At 47.1% G+C, this 14,427-nt stretch overlaps 1 protein-coding gene across 5 annotated transcripts in view; it reads left to right on the top strand.

Annotated features, from left to right (window-relative positions):
- Positions 1-14,427, top strand: part of IGSF11 (immunoglobulin superfamily member 11) — a 139,935-nt gene that overhangs the window by 58,889 nt on the left and 66,619 nt on the right. Inside the window, exon 1 of one of the 5 annotated variants that reach the window (XM_064722207.1) lies at positions 3,053-3,071. The exons of the other annotated variants lie outside the window; for them this stretch is intronic. The gene's annotated coding sequence lies outside the window, so the exon portion shown is untranslated. Of the gene's footprint in view, positions 1-3,052; positions 3,072-14,427 lie in introns of those variants that run through there. 5 annotated transcript variants of the gene reach the window in all.

The following is a 14,427-nucleotide window of genomic DNA, read 5'->3' as shown; positions in this document are numbered from 1 at the left end:
TGGGAGCAAGGCCCTGATTTCCATTTGAATAGCAGCCTTTCTGCTGAGGCTTCCCCACGGCCCCGGCGAGCGAACAAGGAGCCCAGTGTTCCCGGACACGGGATGTTCAGCCAGCCCTGACGGCCCCGCTGTCCTCAATGCGGCTTTTCAGCCCCTCCGCTGAAGCCCGGGGCGCCGGGCTGGTGGGGGACAGCTCCCGGCCCTGGGCAACATGCCATTCATTTTAAGCAGTCCCAGCCTGTTCCCACTTCTGCCTTTATGGTCTAGCAGAGGCTTGTTTGAGTTGCAGCTGGTTTTCGTGCGGCACCGAGGTAATGAAAAAAGGGAGGGATACGTCAGACTGGAGTGGTAACAGGGGATAGGATGAGACGGGGTCCTTTGCCAAAGGCTTGAAGGATGAGTGGGATGTGCATGGGGGTGAGTCCATATCCTGGCCAGGGCTTCTCTCTCCTTAGCTCATGCTGATGCTTCAGGTCAAAGCTGACCTGTGCCTTGCTCCTGAAGTTCCCTTTTAAAAACCACGTCCTGCCATGCAGCAAGCTCTCTGGACTGGCTTTTGTTTCCAGACATGCAGGTGCATGTCCCCAGCTCCAAGGTTTTGGGGTAAAGGCAGGACAGAGGAGCAACATCTGACCTGCCCTGGAACTGCTGAGAGTGGGCAAAGCCTCCTGCCCCATCCTACCACTCGGAGCCTTTGTAAGGGCTGCCTGCACAGTGAACTTGTTGTGGGTTTTTTTTGAGTTTTTGGCTAATTTTTGTTGAGTTTTCCTTCTAGATGATGCTGGTGCAGGTGTCATGATAAATTCCACCCTCCATCATGGGGAAGCTCCACTTCCCAGCAAGGTGTGGAATAACTTGCCCACTTCTCCTACTGCTTTTAGCATCTAGGAGCCCTTGCTGGCATGAGAAACCCCAACTGGCAAGCCATGAAGGAGCTCCAGACACTGCAATGTCCCAGTCTGACTGTGGGTGCTGCTTTTGTGAATCACTTTTTGGTTTTTGGTTGGTTTTTTTTCCTCTGTGGGCAGAGGTAAGGGATTCCAGGTTTGTTTGTGTTCTTCCCCAGATAGTGTCACACTGATGACATTTAAATTCAGTGGAGCAGGCACAGAAGGGGCAGCAGCAGAGCAGGCTTCCCTCTCTGCTGCTGTGGGAAGAGCCAGCTGGAGCGTGGGGACAGTGATGAGGCCAGGCAGACCTCTGCCAAGGCTGGCAGCAAACAAAGCCCACTACAACCGGTTACAATGTGTTAAATTGCTAGTTCACAGCACACATGAAGGGGAAACCTTTCTCTTCTGTGTGTATGGGTAAATTGCTCAGAAGGTAAAGGTAATCATTGCTTCTGGTAACATAAATTTTAATGTAGCTGCACCCTTTTTAGCTTTTTTGGTTCTTCCACTAAGTAGTGTTCATTTGTTGCTTAGCTGCTGAGTTCCTGCAGTTCTGATTTCCCTTTTTTGAAGAAGACCTTGATTCAAGTGAGCTACACCCCTCTTGAGCACACAAATGATGGAGCATATGCAGAGGTCTGGAGGTCTTGCCTTCACCCCCTCATCTTCCATCCCATCCTGGCAGCCTGAGGGGACTGGTGGTGCAGGAGCGGCACTGAACTCTGCAAACAGAGTGGGGCTCATTCAGGTTGGTGGTGGAGGCTTGGAGCAGGCCAGAGACTGTTTCTCTGCTGCCAGCAGAAGCACTGGAAATTCAGCATTCCCTACTCCCTGGGCTCTGGGGTTGGTGCCCTGAGTGGTGGTATGAAGGATGCTGCATTTATTTTCAACTTTTGGGAGGAGTTATTTGTAATATAAAAGGATGGAAATTACTGTGGAAAGTCAGTCACAACTTCTTTATTAGAAGAGCACTTCTTGCTCTTTGCCTTGAGGAAGAAAAAGGGATGTTTCCAGATTTCTCTTAGTGGCTGCACGCTCTGAGGCAGCTCAGCACTTGGTGCTCTTCGAGGCTATAGGGGCTGGAGTGCTCTTATGCTCAGCACTTCAGCTGGCAGCCTCCACAGACTTCCCTAGGGAGCACCACGGATGCTCAGAGCTTAGCAGGATCAGACCTTATATTAACATTACCAAATGATGAAGTGCAAGGCGCCCAGAGAAAAATAAGTTTGAGTCTCACTGGAATTCTTGGACTCCTGTGACAATTTTTGAGTATGGAAAATTCAGGCAAGTTTTAACACAGCCAACAAATTGTTGAAGTTTTTCTGGGGTGTATGGATCCTGCATTAGGGGACCTTTTTACCAGCTAGCTTTTGAATGCTGCACTCCCTCTTACAGAGTTTGCTTTGGTGCAGCTTCTGGAACTTGTTCAGAGAGAGAAGCTCCAGTTATGTGTAAGAGATAATATGTAACTAAGCTGATATTTTTTCTTTCTTTTATTTTTTTTTTTTTTTACTCAGTGGAATTTGTTGGGAACCCAAGAAGAGAAAAATACAGATGCTTGTGTTACTGTAATATAAATGTCACAGATGAATAGGTTTCTAAATTGTGACATTTAGGAAATAATATCTTGTCTTTTTTGCACTTGGAGAAGACTATAATTTCAGGGTGAATATTTCTTTGTATTTTTGTTTTTTACATTTATTTTTAGAAGACTGTTTTGCTGGGTATTGAGCATATAAAACCCTGAGATGATGTTGCTATGAGAACCTTCAGCATTTCATTTCCAGATTAAGAGTCTTTAGCTATGAGACTGTCATGATAGTTCAGCTCAGCTTGTTGCATTTTAGTTTTATGAATGAATCTACACAAGGTTATCACCTGGGTGACTTGAATGACTCTCAATTAAGTAAAAGGAAATGCAGAAGTTACCCCCCAAGAAAGCCCAAACCCAACAGTTTTTCTAAATATAAACCCCTCTAAATTCAGCTATAAATATGGTTCTGGAAACAGCTCAGTGTTTTCTCTTGACAGCTGCATTCTGAATTTACACTTCCTCTGCTGGGAAGGGAGTATCTCTTCATGCTCATCTCTGTGCAGTTCAGCAGGACACATTCTCTAAGAAAAGAAACCCTTCCCAAGATGAGCAGGCTCTTCAGCTGCACGGTGATACTTTGACTCAAGGTTATTTACTTTTCCTCCCTTTTAAATTTTTTTAAATTACTATTTTTGTGACATTGGCATCCAGTTTGTTCCATTCCCTGGGGTTTTGGGTTTTTTTTGTCTTTTACATCCATAAAGAAGCAGAGCTCTGGGGGCTGTTTGTTGTGCCTCTTTTACTTTATCACACAACCTGCAGTGACTACCATTGAGAGTAGGAGGTGAGGGAGAACAAACAGTTCATGTCTGTTAGGATTTCGTGATTTTGGTAACAGCGTGCTGCTTCTTTTAGATCCAGGTAAGTTTGAACAGCCAGGGAAGGAGAGGTGGGTTCCACTGGCACAGCAGGTGTATTTCTCCAGCACATCCAGGACCCTAGCAGCAGATGCTGCAGGCTGGCTCCCAGCTCACTCTGCTTGCCATGCTGGATGGGGTGACTGGGAAGCTCCAGTGAACTGGCACTTCCAAGTCTGCATCAGTGAAGTAAAATTTTCCATCAGAAGCCATTTCCTTCCCCACAGCACCTTCCTGGCTCTCTTGCAGGGAGGATGCTGTGGCAGCAGCCACTGCTGCATCTCAGTAAGGTTGTGCAGACAGCTGGCAGCAAGTCACAGAGAAAATGCCTTCTTTCTGCAGGGGTTTAGTTAGGCTGTGAGTTACATTAGCAGAGAGGGCATACTTACCATGCCATAGGGTGGGCATCAGTCAAGCTGGGCATGAAAGGGCAGGAGCTGCAGGGTGTGCAGAGAGACTGAGCTCCCCAAGTCTTGCACAGGTTGAATGAAGCACAGCACTTGTAATGGTGCACCTCCAGTCAGTGAGGTCGCAGGCTGCACCACCAGAACTGTGCTGGACCTCTAGAGAGGTGTGTGAGTGCTCTGGAATCCTCTTAGACTGGATGTGGTGTGGGCAGTGTGTGTGCAGCTGAGTGCATTTTTGTGGTGGTCCTGCTGTCCTACAGGGTCAAGCTGTGTTTAAAGAGTGTGTGAGGAAATGTGGTATTTGAAAGGTTGCTTTGATGGTCTGAGTGGGCTTCATGTTGCCCACTGAGCCCGTGCTAGAAAACTGCTAAACATTGTGTCATCTGTCCTTGAAATTGCCTCATGAGCAAGGCAGTGGGGATACTGCTGGGCAGGAAGGGGGGACATTGGCTGAGCTGTGTTTCAGGAGGTATTTTTCCTGCTCTTTCCTTTGCCATTCCTCACAAAGAGTCAAAACTGGATGGCAAAATAGGAAATGGATCCTCCTCAAAAGTGCCATCCTCAAAACCAGCACCAATTGGAAGGGAGTGTGCATAACTTAGAGTGTGCAGCAAAGTGCCTGGTCTGGTTTGTTCTGTGCCTGAAGGCTGAGCAAGCAGCTCTGAGTGGAATTATATACAAGTGCACACACGTGTGTACACACTCACAAACACAGGGCTCTGCATTTGCCAGTAAAAGTGCAATAACCTGCACTCTGCATATGAAAGATCATCTCTGTGCTAAAGGTCCATCATCCAGGGGGAGTTGTGCTGTCAGGAACTACAAAGGAGAGAATCATTGATATATACATTGCTGGAAAACCTGAAAGGTTGCAGAAGCAGAACTAACTGTGCTGTTTAGGCTTCTTTTTCACATTTTTATTTATTAAAATGCTCTAGATGCAGAGTAGTTCTTCTCATTATTTATAACTGTCGCTGCTGCCTTGAAATGAAACTGCTGGCACTTTGATAAATGTGGTGAAAGCTTGTCTGGTGTCCCTGCCACTTCTCTAAAGTGCCTCCTGCGTCCTCTGCTGAATTGCTGTTTCATCAGTTTGGACAGCAGTGTTCCTCAGCAAATTGCAGTAAAAGTCTAGTTGCATCATCCCCTGCTAATAGAAATAGAGCAGGAGGGAGTGAGCCTGTGCCATGAGCATCCTGTAAGTGCTAGGCAGAGCAGGAGCAGGAGGAAGAAGACAGCCCTGCTGAGCCCCACTCACCTCTCTATCCTGGTCAGTTTGGTGGGATAAAGGCTTTTGTTCAGGGTTGCTGTGAGCATGTTTTTCTTTTGCCTTGTGCTGACAGCTGGGATGTCATTCCTGTTTGAATTGCCTGTGCCCAAGGGCAAAAATTAAGTTGTTCCAGCCCTTCCTTCCCATCATCTCCATGACCATGGTGTCAGGACAGTCAACGGGGCTGTACTGGGCTGTCCTGATAGCTGAGTGCAGGGAGCTTTTAAAAAGCTTGAAGAATGCAAATCCTCTGAGATCAGAAAAGGCTAAAGTGCTGACATTGAAAAATCTAGTGATCAAAACAAAGGGAGAAAGTTTGTTTTGCACAACCAACCAACCAACCAACCAACCAACCAACCAAGAAACAGCAACAAAGAAGAAGCCTCTCAAAACCTTGACTTCTCCTTTGAGCAGAGGGACTTGCTCTTAGATCATCTTGCAAGCCTGTCAGGATGATGAGGCAATGGAAAGCTTGCCCTGCAAGGGGAGATTAAAAGAGCTTGGACTGTTTAGCCTGAAGAAAATGGTAGGGGGAGTATGAGAGTGCTCTGTAAATATGTTAGCAGGTAAACAGTGTGAAAAAGGAAGAGTTTTTAAGGCTAAGGGAAGGTGTTTGCAACAGTGCAATCAATTATGAGAAATCAATTGTGGTAATCTAGTCCAGGAATTAAACCACAGTTTCATTCTGTTAGGTGGGGGAAGTTTGGAGAGCAGCTTCCAAACAGAACAACAGGAACAAAACTCCAGACAGGTTTTATCTGTCTGTGAAGGGGATTGTATTAAGAGGGCTGGGCTCTGTGTGCCAGTAAATTCTGTTCTATGCTGTTTCCTGTATTTCTACTCCCAGATTAACTATTTGGGCTTTTGTATGAGATGTGCATAAATAAAAATCATAGATTAAACTGAGTGGTTTGCAACTTCAAACTAATTAGTTTGGGGTGTATGGTTTTTTATTTTGTTTTTTTTAATTTGGTTTTTCTTTTTTTTTTACTTTTCTTTTCTACCATCTTTTCAGGGTGTCCTTTTGACCCAAATATGCCACAGCAGCGTTTCACCCAGTGCCCAGGTTTCCCAGGTTTCCCCTTCCTTGTCCTCAAGCCGTCTCACTTTTGTGCAAGCTGTTTCCACCAATGCATAGCACAAGTCAGCACTTTTAGGGGCTGAAAGCTATTTACCAGCTAAGAGGGCAAGAGTACAAAACTATTTTCAGCTCTGTGACCCACCTCAGCCAATTGGATTGTGTCTGGTAATCCTATTTGGTGGAGATGGGTTCACGTAACCTGAAATAGTTTCTGCTCTTTGCCTTCACCTCCAGTGCCTACACAGCAGCAGGGCTGGGGTGCCTGTGCTGTGAGAGCTGACCTCCAGAAGGGAGAAGGGCAGTGGGAGAGCTTGGGCTGAAGCTCCTTTCCAGGAGGCTGTCTCTTTTTCCCCACTGGTGTCCCGTGGGGTGATGCCCCTGTGCCATGGTGTGAGGTTGCTCTCCACCCCTGTGGAATCAGGCATGGATATGTCTGGCTCTGACCTTCTTATAACAGCCCAGGCATCAGTCTTGGCTTCTCCCTTTGGTGAGGAGCAGTATTTTGGATTGCTACTGCAGCACTTTCATTTTTGTCTGCACTCCCACCTCCTAATGGTCATGTGTAGCCTGGAATGGGCAGGAAGGATTTAAGTCAGATGAAGAAAAGGACATCAGTATTCTCTTACACAATTCACTTCCAATGTGTAAAGTATTTCAAAGTAATGAAAAATCTATTGCCCAAATTAGGCCCAGAATAGATACTGCTATTTAGCCCAAACTTTCCAGACAGTATTTGTGGCTCTAGGGCTTTTATTGGTGCTGTAACTAAACAATGAACTTGAAGGATCCTTTTTTACTCCACTTTTACTTTGAAGAAAGAATTGTGAAGTTACACTGTCTACTTGACCTTTTTTGCTTTGTACCTTGCTGTCACTTTTAGCCCTGATGACAGGAGTCTCCAAAATACTGCATTTGCCAGAAGTCACCAAATCATACAGATTAAGAGAGGAAACACTGCTGAGGGAAAGGAGGTCCATAATGTGGATTTAGGCAGAGTCTTAGGCATAAGAATATCCAAGCCAGCAGGCTGCAGGAATCTAGGCTTCAGGGCTGCTACTCAGGGATTCCTTGAGTATTTAGGATGGGGGTGGGTGTGTACAGCTGAATATTTCTGAGCTTGTACAGGACTACAGAGCAGGAATGTTGCCGAGTTTTGTGGTTACCAGTTATAGCTCAGCTCAGCTGAGGCACTTTCTGGCCTTGGTTACTGCAACTTTCATCCCTTTGATTGATGGAGAGTACCAGGCACACTGAGCTGGGCTCACATGCCTGCCTCCTCCCTCATCAAAAAGGAACAACTGTGGGCTAATCCCCTGGGCAGCCCCAATGGCAGTGAGAGATCCTGTGCTCTCCCTTGAGGGGTAAGATGAGATCCTCCCTCTGGCACAGCTCCCACAGGTGCTGCTCAGCCATACCATGGGTCAGTGCTGCTTCTGGCTTGTGCCTGTGCTCCTCAAAGCTATCCCCCTGATTTCAAGGAAATAAAACTTGGAATAGCAGAGGCATGTTCCCTGGAGGAGTGGGAGGGATAGGAAGGCTGAGTATAAGGTGCAGTCTGGTGGGAGTATCACAGAATATTCTGAGTTGGAAGGGACCCACAAGGATCATCAAGTCCAGCTTTTAAGTGAATGACCCGTACAGGGATTGAACCCACAACCTTGGCATTCTGGGGTTATTTTAGCACCAGGGTCTAACCAGCAGAGCTCTACTCAATGTCATTTTCCTAGCAAAAGCATAAACTGGAGCTTGTGGTGTGTACTAAACCCAGTGTCAGCTCAGGCATGGGACTTTTGTTGCCATGGGTGCTGGACCAGGCTGAGCCTGCCTCCCAATGCTGTGTGTGGTGAGCCTTTGTCTGCCCTGTGATGCAGCAAAACAGTTGGCAAGTGTTGTCAGAGACCAGTGTATGCAGTGCTTTGCACTGCCTTTGACAGTGTTTTTCATCATGGGCCATTGCAGATGCTCAGTTAAGCCTGGCAGCAAACCCAGGAGGTGGGCCAAGTGTGCTACAAGCTAGGGCAGGCTGGGGGGCATGAGGAGTCACCCTTGTGGAGTCACAGGATGAGCAGAGCAGGGGCAGACTCCTGGCAGTTTCCCTTTCTTTGCGGCATTCAGACTCAGCATTCATGGCACGATGGTTTGATCACTCCAACCTGCAGCTTCTCCCTCACCTGCCCTCCTGGCCTGTGCAGCAGCAGCAGCTGCATGGGAATGAAATGCTTTTCCTGCTACACAAATATCCAGCACTGCAAAACTAGTCTGGAGTTTCTCCCTTTCTCCCTCATCCCAGTATCCTTGTTCCTCTGTCTTTTCAGGGATCATGTGAGTTCTCCCAGAGACATTTGGCAGTGACATGTAGTTTATTGTTGTGTCTTTCTTCTGCCTTCTCACAAAGTAAAACCTTTTTCTTCTTTCAGTGTTGGCTCAGCAAGGGCATTGGATTTGGATCCAGCATGAAGATGAGCAGCCAGCATAAAACCTGGGCGAGTTTTTGGAGTAAATAATACACCCAATTCATCTCACTGTGTCATTTGCACTAGATGTCTTGGAAACCAGAGCCTCAGTTGGACAGGCAAGCCTGCACCAACTGGAATTGAAAGGATCCTTCCAGCCTGAGTGCTGGCAGCCCTGGAGGGATTTCCTTCTAGGCTTTCTCAGTTTACCTGGACAATAGTCATAATGTAGCCTTTCTTGCACATGCTTTAATCTCATGTTTCAGACTGTCTGGTAGTCATCTGTAGGGTCAGGAGGGCATTTCTCTCTCTGATCAGTATGGCAGATCTGCTGCAATCTGATGGGGTTTTTCTTCCTTCTCAGTACTTTAGGGCACATTTTACTTTTTCAAATTTCTGGGCACTTTTTCCTAAAAAGTTCCTGCTAATAGTGAAGGCAGAACATTGCAGGGTGTCAGTGGATGCTTTATGTGCATTCCTATCCCTGGGCACTCTGCAGTTAAAGCAGCACAGGACACCAAGGGGAGGGTAAAGTTTCTCTTTGTGGGACCTTTTCATATCAAAATGCCCATTGCCAGGCTGCCAGAAATTACATGGTGTTTCCAGTCCTTCCTTCCTATTGACTGGGATGCAATTCATCCAAGGACTGGCAGGGTGCTCACAGTCTGTGGTGGGGATCCAGCTTCCTTGGGGATTGCCACCAAGTTTTTCTGCATCCTACTCCAAATGTAGCCTGTGTCCTCAGCCTGCTCAGATCTAAGATCTGCTGCCTTCCCCCTCCCTCCCTCTCTCTTCTCCCTGTGAATTTTGTAATTCACCTCAGTTAGTTCAGAATTGCAGCAGTCAGGGTATTAAAAAAAAAACAAAATCAAAAATCTATCAATAATATGTGTTTAGAAACAAGCCTCCAGGGTGTTTAATTAAAGCAAATGTGATGGGAGGCAGCCAAAAGGCATGTGTGGTGTGTGTGTGTGTGCACAGACAGCTGCCATGGGGGAGCAGCACGTGTGTACGTGTGGGTGAGACAGGGAATAAAAGATCTGGTTAAATGGATCCTTTCTATCTGAGCTCCAAATATTATGTTCTTAAATGAGGAACCCACGAGAAAACAACAATCCTCTCATGAAATATTGGAAAGGCTTGTGCCAGGAAGAGGTCAGCAGCCTGTCTCTGCAGGGCTAGCACAGCTGTAGGCTGGGGTGCCTGAGAGTTTTGGTGGGGAAGAGACATCCTAGCCAGCCCTCTCCTGGGCACAGGGGCTGGATTTTCCTTCTGGAATCAAGCTGGAAGGCTGATGACTCTCACCTAGTTTGAAAGAGACAAAAGGCAGGCTGGGAGAGGGATATGTGGACTTTTCTTTTACCTAGGCTTTGGTTGCTGACAGCAGTGGAAAGAGGAATAGAAACAAAGCTATGAGTTTCAATTCCTGTTTTGTCCCTGGCATCCATAAAATCTATACCTCTTTCCTTCATGAGCTAATTAGCAGCTGGATATCATAAGGACCTGATTTTATTTTCTTCAGTTTCTTTGGAAGACACAGAGAAGCCTAGGTGTGCTGGGGGAAGTAATTCTGACCTACTAGACCTGACTTTTCTTTTCAAATCAGTTTCATAGAATCATCTACACATTATGTCCATTTTTTTCAACTTGTGTTCTCTATTTGCCAAAAATATTTAGCTTCTTCCCTTTCACAGCCCTGCAGAGTCCCATCTCTTTTGCCTGCCTCTGCTGTCCCAGAAAAGGGAGGCAGAGGACCTTGGTGCTTGGTAGCTCTCCCTGGAGCCCTCAGGGAGAGTTGTCCTTTTCTGGGAGCTGAGGTTGTAAAAGGGCTGTGTGCCTGCAGAGCTCAGTGCTGGCCACAGCAGGTCCCGTAGCGAGCAGCTCTCCTGCTGCCAGTGGTACAGAGTGGGGGTGCCACAGCTGAGTGCAAAGCCAGCATCATTCTCCTGTGCCTGATGCCCACTTAAAAACAAGGGGGAGCAGAAAAAGTGGTTTTGTTTTCCAGCTGAAATAGCTTCAACAAGTCACAGGCCCAGTCCCTGTCAATGCAGCTGTTGTGTGCGGCCCTGGGATGAGTGAGTGGCTCTGTTGTGCTTGTGCCCCGGCAGCCATCAGGCCCACAGGGGCTCCTCTGAGCAGGGGGCTGCTGAAAACCAGAGGATGTGATGGTGGGAAAGGATTGCCACAAGGATGGTGATTTGCCATCCATTGCAAATAGTCTTGCAGTGAGAGGTGTAGCTGTGGCTGCTGCTGAGCTTCTCAGCCATAGGAGAGCAGTGAGCTGTCAGGCTAGCTGAAATAAGAGGAATATTGCATCAAGGTGTTACCTAATGATGGTGGCTTTGTAGTCTATGGAGCCTGCAGTCCTGTGCCTTCTCTGAAATTCAGGTTGGTGAAAAGAATTAGGGTGGAAATGCCCATCTATTCCACCTGCAGGCAAGAGCAGTGCAGCCTGTAACTTTACATTAAGGACTTCCAGCTGCACTTTTGCTGTCAGGTTTGGTGACTGCACCGCCTTTCTCTGGCTTCCCAGTGAGCTCTAGACTGCCTCAATGTGTGTGGAGCCATTGAATGTGTTGAGTTGTAAGGGAGGGTGGCTGCTCTGTTGAGCTCCTAGTTCAAGCTGCTCCTCCACGATGCCATTTCTGTGCCACAGCAGGTAATGCAGGTTCTTATCAGCTCTAATTAATGCTCCTGGCAGTGGTGACAAGTGGCCCGCAGAAGTGTGAATCTAGTTTAAGGAGACTAAGAAGCCAAAAGAAAAAAAAAGAAAGAAAGCCTTCTAATCTGATCCACTATGCTCAGGCCCAGAGATCAGCAAAATGATCAAGCAAGGAAGAGAAACAACTTCTGGCTACTAGATTTTGCATGCCTATCCAGGCCATGTGCTGGGGGTAACTATTAAATGATTGTAGCACACTGAACATCAATCTTGTAACAAGCTTGGATAATACCCTCTGGTGAATTAACAAGGACTGCTGATATCTAAGTGCTTTTCAGCTGTGTGTTGCCAGGAATAAGTCTCAATTCTGGGGGGCCTGAGTCTCTCCTCAATCTGAGTTTAATTCCCTCCCATCTGCTGTCTGCATTTCCCGACGATCCTCACCCAAGTAGGGCACAGTGTGTGTTTTGAGGGGAGTGGGGACATGCTGGGCTCTCTGTGGGCTGACATTTCCCAGTCAGAGAATTTCTGCTGTGTGGGGATATCCATGGTCTGCTGTGGTCTTTGTGCCCCCGCACGAGCAGCTGGGTGCTGCCTCAGCTGAAGCGTCCTGGGAGCCTCTGCTGAGGTGGCTCTGCTGGGAGAGCAAAACCGTCCAAGCTTGTGCAGTCTGGAGCAGGGGACAAAGGCAGTCTCATTCCCACCATTGCTGGGAAAAATGGGGATAATTATCTCATTATTCCTGCAGCCTCCACAGCTCCCAAAGAACGAGTAACTGGTGTGCAACAATGCCTCTGCTGTAAATAATGCCCTCAGCACATTCCACTGAAGCAGAAGATGGAGGTATAAAGCACTGTCTGCCCTCAGACCATGCTGACAATCAGCAATGGGACCTTGGTCCACTGAGCTTTTAGTTTTGGGTTGTTGTTTTTGTTTTGATTTGATTTTTTTTGAAGTGGCGCAGGGAGCTCTCTGTGGGCTTTCTAATGTTTTATTTATTAAGTCAAGGGCATGGGTGCATGTTCAGTTTGCAATGGTTGGAGATGTGCAAGAAGCCTGTGTCACCCTTGTCCCAGATGTGACTGGCATCTTCACTCAGAGGGCAGGAGGGGAGACTTGTGTCCTGGCTATGCCAGTGCAAATCTGGGGAGTGCCACTTATTCCTCCTGGATCTGTCAAAATGAATTTTCCTCTTTTGGCATCCAAAGTGTCCCTGAGATCCTTGTTTGGAAGGAGGCAAGACTAGGGGATAGGAATAGGAGAACTTTTGCCAAGGTTCCTGCAGCCTGCAGAGATCTAAGAACACTGGATGCCATGACTCAGGTTTATTTGCTTTGCCTTGTTTAAAAGGTGTCCCATAAAAAGAAATAGATGCTGCCATCAGGAGCAGAGAAGTTTCTTTTGTCAAACTTCTGCATGTTTCACTGATCCATTGCTGGTTTGTGGAGGTTATTGCAGTGCTGCTGATGCCTGTCCCATTATCCGTGGGTGCCTGAAATCTCCTGGAGTACATTTGTGTTTTTTTTTTTCTCTACTTGTTACTCACATGAGAAATATCAGGAAGCCATCTCCCAAGTTTTTCTGGAGTGCTCCTGGAAGACTGAAAAGGTGTATCATTAAGTTTCTTCATCCTTGTCTGAAAATTGCACTGACTTTCAGGAAAGGAGATATTTTGCATAGTGTTTGTCAGGCAACCGGGTTAATTAAGTGTTAACATAAAGCAGAAGGTGAGTTTTCAATGTCTCTTTTAGTTTCCTTGCTCAAGCTTCTATTCTGTTGGTTGTGATCTGACTATTTCATTAGCTCACAGAAGATGACTTTGGCAAAAATTAAGAAGCTGAGATCTAATGTTTCTAATGTGTCTTAAAAACAACTAAAGGAGAGGTGTAAAAAACCTCCCATCCATACATTAATGTTCACTTAGGCCTCAGATTATTGCCAACCCACAAAAACAAAAATCCAAAGACCTAAGCATCCTTCTCCTGCAGCCCTTCTGGGAGCACGACTGGTGTTGGCTGGCACATGAGCTTTCTCTGTGCCACCACTGTGCCCCAGCTGGGCAGAGCAAGGCGGGTGTGGGTGCTCCTTGCAGAGAGGAGAGCAGAGCCAGCTGCAGGGAGCCAAGGCAGCCCCCATCACTTTGTCCCAGGCTTTGATGTTGACTTGCTACAAAATTTGCCTGCCTCCTTTTCCAGCAGATAAAACTGGGAAGGGTGACTGTTGCTTGTAGTGAAAGGAGGCAGTGTGTGAATTGGTGGGGGTTGTGCTTGTGCCTCTGTGAAGTGCTGGATGGATGTAAAATGTCTTTATTCCCTGTCTGGTCCCAAACCAAAAACCCTGTGAGGCTGTGCAGAGGAGGGATCCCTCTTCCTTGCAGGCCATCTGCAATCCTTCCTGCCAGCAGCCTCTGCTGCTCCCACACTGAGCCAGCAGCTCAGTGGTATGTTGGGGCTGGCTGGCTCCGGGCAAGTGGTGGCTTACACAGAGGGTGGAGCTTTCTGAAATCCTGCACCTAACCTCGGCAAGGACAGGCTGTAGCCAAGCAATGAGTCTTCTCCATCTTTGCCACACCATCTGTCTTCTTCAACTTTCTGTAATCTTTCAGCTGCTGGATTAGAAATTATCACTATGCAGTGCTGGGCTAAATCCAAAGCAGGGCTCCTCCTTCAAGTGAATGAGGAAAGTCTTGCTGAAATGTGGTGTATCTTCCCTCCTCCTCAGGGCCCTTCAGGGTCACACCTGCCCATCTTGGAGCATCCTGGAATGGTTGAGCTGGATTTATGCTTTGTGTTTTGATATCTTCCCATGCCATGTGCAGGGGTAGAGGGGATAGCACTCGTGATTTAGCTGGACAAGTGCTGGGACAGGAACACAACTGCTAATTTCTTCTCTAGTCTGACCTTTGCTAAATAACATGCTCAATGCTGGTGCACGTGTGGAAGAAGTTCTGAGTCCTGCACTTGCTCATTATCAGTCTTTCTGGAATCAAAGGAGAAATTGATCTTTCCTCTGTGTTTTTACAAGCCCAAATATTTCGAGGAGTGAGACAAAATGCTTCCTTCCCATATACTGTTTCTAACATCCATGTTATCAGTGTTGCATTGTCAGATGTCTCCTTGCTGCTTTAAACATTGTGCCTCTTCTTTCAGCATCAAAGGCATTCTTTTCACAAGGAACACAAAATGGGGTGGTAGGGCTCAGTACAGAGCGACT

Source organism: Zonotrichia leucophrys, chromosome 1 (genome assembly GCF_028769735.1).
Source record: "Zonotrichia leucophrys gambelii isolate GWCS_2022_RI chromosome 1, RI_Zleu_2.0, whole genome shotgun sequence".
NCBI classification, from domain to species: Eukaryota; Metazoa; Chordata; class Aves; order Passeriformes; family Passerellidae; genus Zonotrichia; species Zonotrichia leucophrys.
Note: the sequence above shows the minus strand (reverse complement) of the source record. Positions and strands in the feature narration are given on the sequence as shown.